The following is a 13,764-nucleotide window of genomic DNA, read 5'->3' as shown; positions in this document are numbered from 1 at the left end:
CAACGATAAATCAGAAGAGCCTGAACCACTAACTGAATTAGTTGAACCCTCCCAGCAAAGGATAACCACCTGTGAGTCCAGTGTGTAACCTTCGTGCGAAATTTATCCAAGATACTATGCCATGACTCCCTAGGAGGGTTCCCAGAAGAAATAGGGATACCCAAGTAGGTCAAGGGTAGAGAGCCAACTTGGAATCTTAAGATAAGAGCAATCCTCCTTTGAATAGTTCCAGGAGTGTTGAAAAAGAGGATAGAAGATTTATCCTCATTGATCATCCGGCCTAAAGCCACAAGATAAACATCCAAGACCTTAAGCAGATTAGTAGCTTCTCTAACCCGAGAAAGTCCCATAAGGGTCGTGTCATCAATAAACTACAAATGACACTGCGGCTGCAAATCATTACCCCAACTCTAGCCCTGAATAATACCCAGACCCACATTATACTTGATCAGCCTCCCCAAACCCTCAGCCAGAAGAATAAATAAATAAGGGGAGAGGGGGTCCCACTAGTGTAGACCCCTAGAAGCACCAAACAACTCAGTATGATCTCCATTAATTAGCATAGAGAAGGAAGTAGACATAATAGAACTCATAACCCATTGGATCCATTCATCAACAAAGCCAAAATCCCTGAGGATCTTCTGGAGGAAGGACCATCAAAATCTATCGTAAGCCTTAGCCATATCCAACTTGATAAACATAGCTTTTTCCTTGGAGGTTGCCATAGAATGAATGATCTCTGTAATAATGACCACACCATCCAAAATTTGGCGTCCTTCCACAAACCCACTCTGCTCCTCAGAAATAACTCCCCCAGACACTTCTTCAACCTATCTGCTATCAGCTTAGAGATGATCTTATAAATCAGATTGCAAAGAGAGATAGGGCAGAACTGGCCTAACCTGTCAGCCCCATCGCACTTGGGTTTAGAGCAATGAAGGCCGCATTCAAAGCCCCAAGCATTTGCTTATTCTTTTAAGACTCCTGGACTACTTCTAGTAAGTCCAGTTTGATGATATCCCATAACTCTTGAAAGAATTCAACTGGGAACCCATCCAGTCTAGGGGATTTTCCTTTCGTCATGTGAAAAACAATCCTCTCAAGCTCTTCCAACAAAATAGGACCCAAAAGCTGCTCATTCATCTCCCTGGTGACAAGAGAAGGAATGCAAGCAAGAACCTGATTCTCCTCCACCGATTCCCCTTGAGAGCCTTCACTGAAGTGGGACCAGAAATACTGTAATGACTCCCTAGAGATCTCCTGCAAGGATAAACACTGTTCACCTCTATCATTGACCAGAATAGGGATGGAATTCCCATGTCTTCTTGCTTTCATTGAGTTGAAGAAGAAAGAAGTGTTCTTATCCCCTGCCTGAAGCCAATCAATACGAGATCTCTATTTCATGTATATTTCTTCCCTAAGCTCCCACTCCTCTACAACCTTGATAGCCCTTTCTTCCTCCCTAAGCAAGCCCTCAAACAAACCATGCTCTATGATTTCACTGGTGATGCCATTCAACACAATTTGAGCAGCTTTATTAGTCTGAAAATGTTCCCGAAACCCTGACGGTTCCACTGTTTAAGCTTAAACTTAACAAATTGCAGTTGCTTAGCAAAAGTGTACATAGCAATGCCATAGGCCGACCTCCCTTTCCTCCACCACTCCACTACAAGAGTCTGCAAAGAAGGATCCTAAAGCCACATAAGTTGGAATTTGAATGAAGGAGAGCGAGCGACCCGAGCTGAGGAGGAAACCAGCTTGATGGGCCAATGGTCTGACCCTCTCCATTCAAGAATCTCATAACTTGTGGTCCACCCCCCACCAATCCAAAAAATAGAAACCAAAAAATGGTCCAGCCTCTCCGCAATCCACTACTCCCCCACCCTCCTATTGTTCCAAGTGAACAAACCATTTCCAGGCTTGATGTCAACAAGATGCAATGAAGATATACTATCCTGAAAAAGGATAGAAGAAGGTTCCAAATGCATAACACCCCCCTTCTTCTCACTCAACTCAAGGATGGCATTGAAATCTCCCACCATAATCCAAGGATGAAAAGGGACCAACCTTTGCATACAAGAAATATGAGACCATAAGTTTTGCTTATCCCGAAGATCAGTAGGGGCATAGATGTTATAAAACAAGATGAATTCTCCAGTCTCAAGACTAGAGACAATCCCAGATAACGAAGATCTGGAGGCAACCCACCAAATAGGGTGAAACCTTAAAGGGTTCCAAACATAGGCCACCCCACCATAGGAACCCGCTACCCCAATACATTGACACTCACCTCGTCCCCATAGCTTTGGCACCAGACCCATCATACTCTCCACTTAGAGTTTAGTTTCTTACAAGAATAGGACATCAGGTGAATGATTCCTAGTCAAATCCCGAACAACTTTTTGTCTAGGGCCACTGTTCAAGCCCCTCACATTCCATGAAAGCACAATCATTTTGGAGGATTGGAAAAGTGAGAATCCATAGTCTTTACTAACCCTGACTCAACCAAATTCTCTCCCATCAATTTGATATTCTCCAAATCCTTCTTTCTGCCAACCTTTGAGATCTTTTCCGAAGCACTTTTCTTAATATCTTTCTGATGAAGACCCAGGTGAGCAGAGGGCTTATTACTTTTACCCCCAACCGGATCCAATTTCAGAGCTATCAAAGAACCCTCCCCCCCAACCAAATTTACCTCCAAACCAGAGGTGAGTCCCAACTGGACCCCTACTGGCCGATCCATCTCCATATGTTTGCTTCCAACCACTTGTAGAGCCAGGGAAGGGTCCTCAATCACTCCTTCTGGAGCCCCCCCTAAAGCTCCTTGGTCCAAAGGGGTAAACCCTGAGTTCACCTCCCGTTGGCTAAGGTCATCCAAGGCCTCGAATCTGTTAAAGGTATCATCCTCCTATCTCTCATGTAAGGGCCTCTTTTGTCCTCAATTCATGTTCTTTGTCTTAACTGAGACAAAACCATCAGCACCCGCACCCTTGACCATCATAGCATCTTTTTCTTTATCAGCCCCATCTAGGCTGTGGGTCAGCCTCTGAGGATGGCACTCCATCAGTTTATATCTAGGACACTTGCTCTGTAAATGCCCATACTCATGACACGGATGACACCGAAATGGTAAAGTCTCATAATCTAACTATTGAACCCATGAATAAGACCTCACACACATATCTATAGCATCTGGTATAGGTTTACTAAGATCAATTTCAACACAGATACGCGCGAAGGTCATTACCTTTCTCCCTAGGGTTTGTGTTGAAGATTCCACTGGCTTCCCAAGCAGTGCAACAAGCATCCAGAGCACATCCTCCCAGCAACATTCCACTGGAAAGTGTGGTAAACGAACCCATACTAGAACCCTATTCGAGAGCTCCTCCGAAGGGTTAAACCCCGCATACCAAGGTTTGATGGAGAACCCCACCTAGTTGTAAAAATATGGGCCTCCTTCAAAAACCCTATTGCTATCCTCCATGCAGTTGAAAGTAACTATAAAGTAGTTGTTCACCAGTATCATAATCTCCATTTCCCCTTTCGGAGCCCAAGTCCTCTGTGCCCAGTTTTCCAAAAACTGCAAGGAAACCCTCATTCCCCAAAACTTGCAATATAGCGAGTGTTTTGAAAAGTACTCAATGTCTTCGACTATCATCTCTGGAGGAATAACTAGCCTCGACCTCTCACTGCATCTCTCCAAGCAACCATTAATTTTCGAAATGTGAGAGCTACCAGCACTACCATACCCTGAATCTGAAGAGAAAAGGTTATTGTTAAAAGTCTTCATGCTCTGGGATGGGGATTTTGAGCCCACCGCAACACAAAAATCCATGGTGAGTAGTACCTTTGAGGCCTCACCGCCAATACTCGACATTAGATCTCAAGAAGAAAGGAACCCACACCCCAAAGGGGCCTGCTGGAATGAACGACACCCAAAACTCCACCCCTCCCAAGCACCCCTGGGATGGAGATCCAATTGAGGCCCCCAGCCCCACTGAAAACCCTCGGCTTGCTTGAAAATTCTCCCAAGTGCGCAACCTGCACACTCCCACAGCCCACCGCATGACTCCTCTGCTCCCTCGGCTACTCCCCGCTCTACGCAGACCTCCACTGCGCACCCTTGCCACCCTGCACCCATGCTCAATCACAAGCTAGGGCATCAATGCCCTAGCTCGACCCTCTGCAACTCTCGCCTGCACGACTCCATCCAACGTTTTTTCCCCAAAAGCATTTTCAAATCCTTAGATTTCTCTATTGGCTAGTGTAACTATATAATTCATTTTTATTATTTTTTAAAAGAAAAAGTGACCTAGAACATTCATAAAGGAAGGAAAATATTAATTGCAAATTTTGTAACACTCACATATTATTAATCACGATTACAACTGGGAAAGAATACATTTTATATAATTTAAATATTATCATTTATTAGATTCTCTATTGGCTAGTGTAACTATATAAATCATTTTTTATTATTTTTAAAAATAAAAAGTGACCTTGAACATTGATAAAGCAAGGAAAATATTAATTGCAAATTTTGGTATTCTCACATATTATTAATCACGATTACAACTGTAGCCCAGTTTGAGTGTTGATTAAGTACGGTGCCGACTAATTATATTGAATGCTTGCATATTTGCTTGAACATTCGAGCAACTGTGAGTTGAGGTTTGCTTGGTTTTTGTTTGCTTTTCAACATTCTTGGGAATTTTAGGGTACAAACTTTGCAGAGATTTTTCAACGCCTAGCCTTAACACTGGCGCCCAACCTTAACACTAGAATGAAATATGATACATTTCACTATTTCATTCTTGGAAGATTTTGAAACTTTTTTTCTTATGTATCTTTAAAGGGCTAACATTGTAATTTTGGGTTTTTTTAAACCTGCCTTCTTATGTATTTTCGAAGGGCTAATAGTTTTTTGTAGGTTTTTTTAAACTACTCTCTTGTGCAACTTAAATAGCTCCACATGGTGCTTATATACCTCCAAGCCCGTTGTGCCACGATTTGGATATGAGGCATTCAAGTAACTAATTGTTTTGTCAGAAGATTTTTTACAAGGTTTTTGCAGTGTCTATAACTCTTTATAGAATTTTTACCACCCAAAAAAAATTCGAGCAATTTTGTGAAAGCTTGATTTTGGCAATGTCTATAACACTTTATATAGTGTTTACCACCCAAAAAAATCTAAGCTAAGGCTCGAATGTTATAATTCCTGACCACAAAGTCTTTTTCTAAAGAATATATTTGAAAAAAAAATCACCCATTTTTTTAGGGCTATCATATACCTAATAGATAAAATTGTCGATGTTTTAGATTCCCACTATATATTTGATCTGCAAGTAGATATTTCTCAGCAATTCAACTTCAATCTACATGCATGTTTACGACCTATAAATTGCAGTTGTAATCACTTGCGTTTGTAAGTCCTTTTCTAATTTTCAACATTTTTCTTTGTTTCGTTTCAATCACTAAAAAATTTATGTGATTTTTAACACTTCTTATACAAAAGGGCGATGAAGGCAACATGAGAGAAACTCGTCGCCGCAAAAGTTCCTCAAGCCCAACATGTAACTACTAGTAACGCCATTTGTGAGATGGTTTGTGATGCGAAAGTGACCACAAACTTCAAAAAATGTTCATTGTATTGGGTTGCTTTCTATCTGCAAACCAATTTTGAGAAGTCCTAAATGAAATCCTAATGTGTGTTAAAACCAATTTTGACAAATCTCAAATGAAACCCTAATACAGATTAATTCTATAGACACTTTTTTCTATTAAATATAAAGGAGTCCAAATAGAGAGTTACATATCAAGCCCAAGGAGGTCGGGCATGTACAGAGTCAGATAATACCACAGATATAACCAACTATGAACAAGATAGTCAACATAGGCAATAATTACATCACTGCTAACCAAAATATTATGGCAAAAAAGACAAAAAAAAGGATCATCCACTAGCTAGCTTAAAATAATGTCACCCTCAAGATGACAGTTGACTCCTACAGGTGGAATCCAAGCAGTCCAATCCCGGTCTCCGTCCATCGAGATTTCCACCATACCATCCAGAATCTACTCCTTGTGAGGGTGTGAGATCCTCCCTTGAAATTGTTCCTCTTCTTGGCTGATCAAATCCTCTCTCGCCCATCGTGCCTTAAGATGGTGTATGAACTTCATCGGGGACTACTAAAATGGGGTCTTCTGATGATCACCCCGCTCCCATGTGAACCCATGAGATATCTCTCTGATGTGAACAAGAATGGTACCATCATCCAACTAGTTATCAAATTTTCCTTCATCCAATTTTATAACCACCAAAATCTGCAAAGAAACAAGATGCAAAATGAGTCTCCTCGGAGACTCAGTAAGATTCCTACTCCTACCATTAAAAACTTCATCATTTCAAAACTTCCACATCAACCATAAAATTTCCAAAGAAAGATAAGACCAAAAGGAGTTATCAGATTTCTTACAGCCCTTAATGAAACCTAGGACACCATCAATGCAGGCTACATTAACCCTCTCAAAATTAAAGCCAAATAAATTCCAAACTTCTTTGGCAAATAGATAGTCAAAGAAAACATGCTGGACAGACTCAGGAAGGCGGTAGGTTTGGCAAAGGGTCACATTTCCATTAGAATCTTTTAGGGGGAGCCTATTTAACAACAACCTCCAAGAAAAAAACTTCTTTTTAGGTTCAGAGGGCCCAATCCACCTCCTATTGAGAGCATTGCCCCATTGCACCTTACTCCATTACAGGTTCCACACAACGTTAAGATATTCAACAATAGAGGAAGAGTCCATCAGGGAATTATAGATAGTTTTAGACTTGATGCAATAAAGAGGGGTATTGTGAAGCCAACCAAATGAGGAGGGGCAGAAGGGGGTTAGGGAAATAAGAGGAAAGGAGGTCCAAGGGGAGAGAACATCTTTCAAAAGTAAAAAAGTTCTAAATTGGGAGGGAGGCACATTAAACCCACAAGATAAATCATCCCAAGAAATCAAGGAACCATATGGAATACATCAGCAAAGGTTCTTATACCACCGTTATGCCATTTTAGAGCAGAGCAACCTTGAAGTATGGCAAGAGGCTTATGCTTATGGGACAAATTCCACCCGATGGATCTATTGGCACTAATACAATTATTATCTTTAAAACAATTATTGTTTCTAATGAAATAAGTCACCATTTCCCAAGCTTTCCATAAGGATTTGAGCATCACCGAGCCATTGGGGGAGACTTCAAACTTACCTCTAATTAAATCACAAAAGGGGAGATCTTCCACTTCTTAGCCCTCTTCGGGGTCGACATCGGGATGTTCTGCCTTAGTAGTACTTTCTAGGGTTCATTTCCACACTGCCCTACAAATCCACTTGGAGACCAAAGCAATCCCCTGGGTTCTGAGGTCTTTCAGCCCCATCCCTCTAGTTTCTTTTTTTAAGACTCACCATCCCCATCTGACAGCGTGTTGTTTTAGATTTCCCTTTCCATCAAACCACAAGGAATTTCTAATTTGCTTCTGAATATGATTAAATTGATAGTTGCAGAAGAGCCGCGCGGAGGAGAAGTATATATTATATGAGGAGAGTATCTTCTAGCAGACTTGAAACCTACCAGCCAATGAGAGGAAGTTCTTGTTCCATTTAGAGAGTTTCTTATCAATTTTATTTCTAATCCACTCACACATCTCTTTTAAATTAGGGGATACCCAAGTATCTGACTATTTGATTGGGGCCACCCCATTTCATTAAGAACCTAGACAACCATGTTAGGGGGGAATGGTTCCAGTCAAGCAAACAAGATTTATGGAGAGCCACCTTAATACCAAAAGCCATACAAAAAATATTGATGTTTTCCAATAGAGCAATCAAATTATTCTCTTCTAGGGACATCAAAATTGCAGTATCATCAGCGAACTGCACATTGGTCACCTCTTCCTTGTTGGGTAGACATATTCCTTTGACCTTGGGGGTGAGGTCACTATTTTTAACCAGATAATGCAGAGCATCAACAACAATAACATATAGAGAAGGAGCAAGAGGACAACCTTGCTTGATTGACCTAGATAGTGAGAAACTATCTTACCTCATGCCATTCACCTCAATCTTTGTATTAGCATCACACAGTAAAGTCTGAACCAATATACAATATGACTCTAGGAAGCCCAAAATGTGAAGCATCTGCAATATAAAATCCTACTCAATCCTATCATATGCCTTGTCTAAGTCAATCAATAGCATAGCATCATTTTTCCCTGAAGAATTTGCCTAGTGCAATGATTCCCAACAGGTGACAAGATTTTCTAAGATGTACCAACCCTTCACAAATATTGTTTGGGTAGGGCTAATGATTTTAGGAAGAATCTCCTCCAATCTTCCGACCGCAACCTTGGCCAAAATCTTATATGAGACATTTAGGAGGGTAATTGGGTGCCAATTCCTGATAAGTGTTCTATCACCCTCCTTTGGAATGAGCTTGATCAGGCCTTTATTACTATCCCTATCAAGTGTACCTCTATCAATGGCTTCCATATATAGTTCTAGCAGACCATTAACAATCCAATCAACATTGGCCTTATAAAACTCCACTAGAAAGCCATTCGGTCTTGGGGACTTCTCATTTCTCAGGGAGGAGATAGCCTTCTCTATTTCTTCCTTGGATATAGGTTTCCCTAGGTGAGCACAATCCTCTTCCCCCAATTTCCTTTGGACCAAATTCTTAATAATGTCTCTAGCTTTAACCTGATCTTCCCCCAAAGTTTCAGACATAAAAATAGATTTGTAAAACTGGGCAAAATAGTTAAGAATATCTTGAGGGTATGTGACACTTCTATTATCCTCCAATATAGTGTATATTTTGTCTTTGGCCTCCTTCATTTTAAGCAACTAAAAAAGGAACTTAGAACCCTTATCCCCTACATAATGCCATTTGAGTTTGGCCCTGGTTTTCCACCCCATTACCTTGACATTTTGAATTCTTCTATGCTTATCCTTAGTGAAGAATAGGTTATGGTTGAGTTGCTCATCCTCAGGGTTAGCTTGAAGTTCAGATTATGCCTTGGATAGAGCCTCTTGCTAGTGTAATTCAGATTTCCTATAATCCTTAGCCTTCTTCTTACCCACTGTTTGGCACATAAACCTCCAACTCCTAATATTTAGATTCCATCTCTTACAACATGAGAGAGAGAGAGGCATTACAAACCTTATTGAAGACCTTTATAAATCCCATGGCACATTTGAGTTCCTCATCCTCCATAAGCCTTGTATTTAGAATGAAAGATTCAACCCAAGGAGATTTGGATAGGGTGGTGATCGGATAATGTATAAGGTATAACCAAATATTTATCCACTTTATTGTCCTTAAGTATATCAAAAAGTTCCTTATTAAAATAAAATATGTCCAGCCTGCAATATACTCTCTTAATATGCTATTGAAAATTACACCATATGAACTAGATGGAGCCTAATTCATCCTTCCAACTAGCAATTGGATCAACAAGCAACAATTTATTAATCATTTTATTCCAATGCATTCTTTCAAGTAGTTTCCATTCAAATTTAGAACCACCTCTTTTATCCCGAGCACTCTCAACCATAATAAAATCCCCCCCCCCCCCCCCAATGAACCATGAGATATCATCCAAATGAGAGATCCAATTCCATAAATCCACCCTCTCTCTGTAGTCGTCAGGAGCATAAACTGAACATATTCCAAATATATTATCCTCAACTTTGAGCATTGCCTAGATGACCCTAGCACAAGGGGACTACCCCCTTTTGATCATACAATTGGACCATTTGTGACTAAGTACGATAGAAGTTCCCCCTTTACCTTTAGGGAAATTAGTATAGAAATAAGTAGCATCTCTTCATATGCATTTCAAGCCAATTTCCAAGGAAAATCTAACAGATTTTAATTCTTGGAGCATAAGGCAGTCAATGTTTCTATGCATATTCAAAAACCTTTTTACAATATATTTCCTATATGGGGATTCCAAGCCCCTTATGTTCTAGGATACTGTATTTAGAATCATGAAAATATTTATTCAGAGGTCTCCATGGATGTATTGAACCCATCAAAACATTTAGGCCAATCTTCCTTATTGGTGAGATTGCTAGCATCGAAGGCAACCACAGAGTTGGGTTTGCCTCTCTTTCTTCTAGAATCAGACAATTGGTTTGTACCAATTGATTCTTTTCTACCAAGTACATCTTTAACAGTTCTAGGAGATCTCTTTTTCATAGCTTTCTTGGATTTAACCTCCATGAAGTCATCCCCTTGTAGATTTATACCTAATACAAAGTTTGGGGACTCCATATTCATATTGAATTCTCCTTCAGGGATAGTAGGGCTAGCATGCCCATCATTGTGGGCTGGAGTGTGGGAGGTCAAGAGGGGGTCCTTGACCCCACCACTATCACCATGCGAGGATCTAGGGGTGTCCACAACCAGTTGGGGGCCTTCAAAGCCATCATAAGTTTCAGGGGAGGTCTTGATAGGGCACATAACAAGTCCATCCTCCTTACCTATATTAATCACAAAATCCTTCTTGAGGTCACATTCCCGACCACTGACGCTTGTGTCAACCTTACCCAAAGATGCAACCTCACCATTACCTCAGACACCCATGATGGCATTGTTGGAGCTAGTGGCCACGAACTCACTATCCACATTCAAACCTACATTAGAGGGCAAGGGAGTGCATATATTAGAGCCATCTTTGTTCGAATATAGTGCAACTTCAAGTTGTTTTCTATCCTCAACCGCTTTTTTCAATTTATCCAACACTATTTGTTGAGCATTTTGTGTCCTCAACCCCATATTAGGGTCAGGTTTATTTGGACCATCAAATAGACAAGTACGAGGAGGATCAGAAGCCTCGCAAGCCTCATCAAGGACCCTTCGATACTTTAAGATGCTCTCAAAAATGGAGGGAGCCTGGAATTGTGTGGGAGGATCAGGAATGTTTGGAGCAACAATGATTTCAGCATTAGATCAGGGAGGAACAATGGTCTTAGCATCAGATTGGGGAGGAGGGGAAGTTTTATGAGATGCAAGAGGAGGATCCTTAGCAAGGCAAGGAGCTCTCCTAGTAACAATCGGGAAATCCTTTTTGAAATGCCCACTTCTTCTATAAATGTGGCACGCATTGATATCCCCTAGGTATTCCACAGGGTAGGTATGCGAAGAGTTTTCCAAGTTAATGACAATTTCATCAGGGAAACCTGAATCAAGGTTGAATGTAACAAGGACCCGCGCATCTAAATGGGGAAGAAGGGTCGAGGATGAGTCAATTTTAATAACTTTCCCAAGGGGTTCCACCATTTTAGAAACATACAACCAGAGGAATGGGGGCACATTTTTGACAATGATCCACTTAGGGTTTGAAAGGGCCATGATTTCCTCATTGCAGCTTTTAGGGGCCCATTTAATGCTTCTAAAACTCAAATTCCCTATAACCCAAAACTGTTTGTCTAGGGATTTTTTTTGGCTATCTGGATCACTAAAAAAGATTAAGAAAAAGGCCCTTTTGAATCACCCAAATATATATATATATATATATATATATATATATATATATATATATATATATATATATATATATATATATATATATATATATATATATATATATATATATATATATATATATATATATATATATATATATATATATATATATATATATATATATATATTGTAGCCCTAATTTTTTAGACCAAACATCTTCTAACCATTTATTCATAAATTGCCTAGAAGGAACCTTATCAACATCTAGGGCTGCAAGAAATATTGTTGAATCCCTAAGCCTATCAATTTCCTTAGAAATAATTGCAGATATAGAAGCATTAGGAGAAACGACGAGTTTCCTGGTAAGAGGAATCTTACCTTCTTCTTCAACGGGATTGGCCGCAACATTGTTTCCTTCCTCTGCAACAAACCAAGCTTTGGGAGGGAGATCAACTGTGTGGCCCTCGAGGGCTTGTTTAAACGTCCTTTGTTCAACCATCGCAGAGCCAGGAATACCAGAAGCAGAGGTTTTTGAAATGCTTTGCTTCACAAAGCGATTAGAACCACCATCTGCCATTTAATACTCCAGGACATGCAATAAATGTCAGGGCTCCCCAAAGAACTTTAGGAGCCCCCGCTCATGCTCTGGTCTACAACCAAGGGCCAAGTTTTTGTACCCTAGTTGCAAAGCGACCTCCTCTATTATAATCTCGTCAACGAGAATAATTCTATAGACACTTAAATCTGCTTGGCCGTGGATTATGGAATTTTCTAAAAGCTTGGTTATCCTTTCACAGATGGTGAATAGCATTGATTTGACGCGATCACAGATATTCTCCAAAATCAAGTTGTCTATATGTTTTGATTAAGTAAAAGCAGGTATTTGAAAGGTACCTGAACCTTTTACAAGCTAGGAAAACAGAACTCCTAAAAAAGTGCCTGATCACTTCAAAAAGACAAAATGAGCCCACCGAAAGGGATCAACTTAACACAACATTACATTAAAAACTCAGAACAGACAGCAAAAGGAAAGCACAAAGACAGCAAAGAGACAGAACCAAGGACAACAACTGAAACTAAATACTATTCATAATTTCCTCAGCGTGAACAACTATTTGTTTCATGTTGTTCACTGAGGTCTTCAGATCCTCTAGCTCACGACCTTTGATGTCGCCCTTATTCTTTATGTTAGCTTTGGTCCTCCTTTCATGACCCTTCTTGTTCAACTGCTCTTTATCACCATCCTTCTCTGCATTATTCTCGAACCTGTTGATAAGGATGTTCATGTTGTCCACCGAAGATTTGAGGATTTGGAAATTTTGATCAGCAATCTTCTTGACGTTGAGCTCCAGCCTATCAATTCTGCTGCCAAAATCTTTCATTTTGTTTTCCATTTCCTTTCTATCTCCCATCTCATTGACCTTTTTTTTCGTTGCTATGATTTTTCCAACCATACATTCAATAGCTTCCGCATTATGCAGAACGACCACTAACTCTTTAACATGATCCGCCAAGGGCTTGTCACCAACTGTAATTCTTGCAATGGCCTGTGTATCAGTTTTCAGACTATTAATATCCTTCACCATAGTAGCGATGGTCTCACAGAAGGCCTTAACAGTATCTTTGTCACCACTGTCACTTTTATCCCCTTTTTCCTCCTTATGCAGACTTGTGGTATTCACAGCCTCCAAATTGTCCTTAACCGGGTTACCCTCCCCTTCTTTGTCCTGACTAGTGACCCTCTTGTTTTCTTCGGCCTCCTCCTCAAATTCAACCAGAACATAATTGAAATCAGAATTGCTACCCTTTTTAGTATTCTTTTTTTGAGCCTTCTTTCCAGTGGCTTTCCCTTTCCTCTTTTTAACAGATTTTTCCTCAAGGGATTCAGTTTCAGAATCCGACATTTCAGATTCCACAATAATCCTCCTCTTCTTGGCCCTATTCCTCCCTTTTTTGCTAGTTTCTTCTGACTCTCCCTTGGTCTCCGAATCAAAGTTAAAACCACTATCCTTACTTTTCGTAGTCTCATCTCTTGCATTTTTGCCTTTAATAGGCTTTTCAATGCACTTCCCCTTTAGCATTTTATAAACCAAGACCATAAGCCTCTGGTGGAGGGCATGATCACCTTTAGGATCCTTCTGGATCTCCTTTATAGTATGATCCATAGAACAGGTGAGGTAATAGGGAAGGCTAACCCTTTCTCCATGACGGAAATGGTTGAGTAGGACGAAGTGATGCCCGTAGGCCCT

Source organism: Cryptomeria japonica, chromosome 1 (genome assembly GCF_030272615.1).
Source record: "Cryptomeria japonica chromosome 1, Sugi_1.0, whole genome shotgun sequence".
Classification (NCBI taxonomy): domain Eukaryota; kingdom Viridiplantae; phylum Streptophyta; class Pinopsida; order Cupressales; family Cupressaceae; genus Cryptomeria; species Cryptomeria japonica.
Note: the sequence above shows the minus strand (reverse complement) of the source record.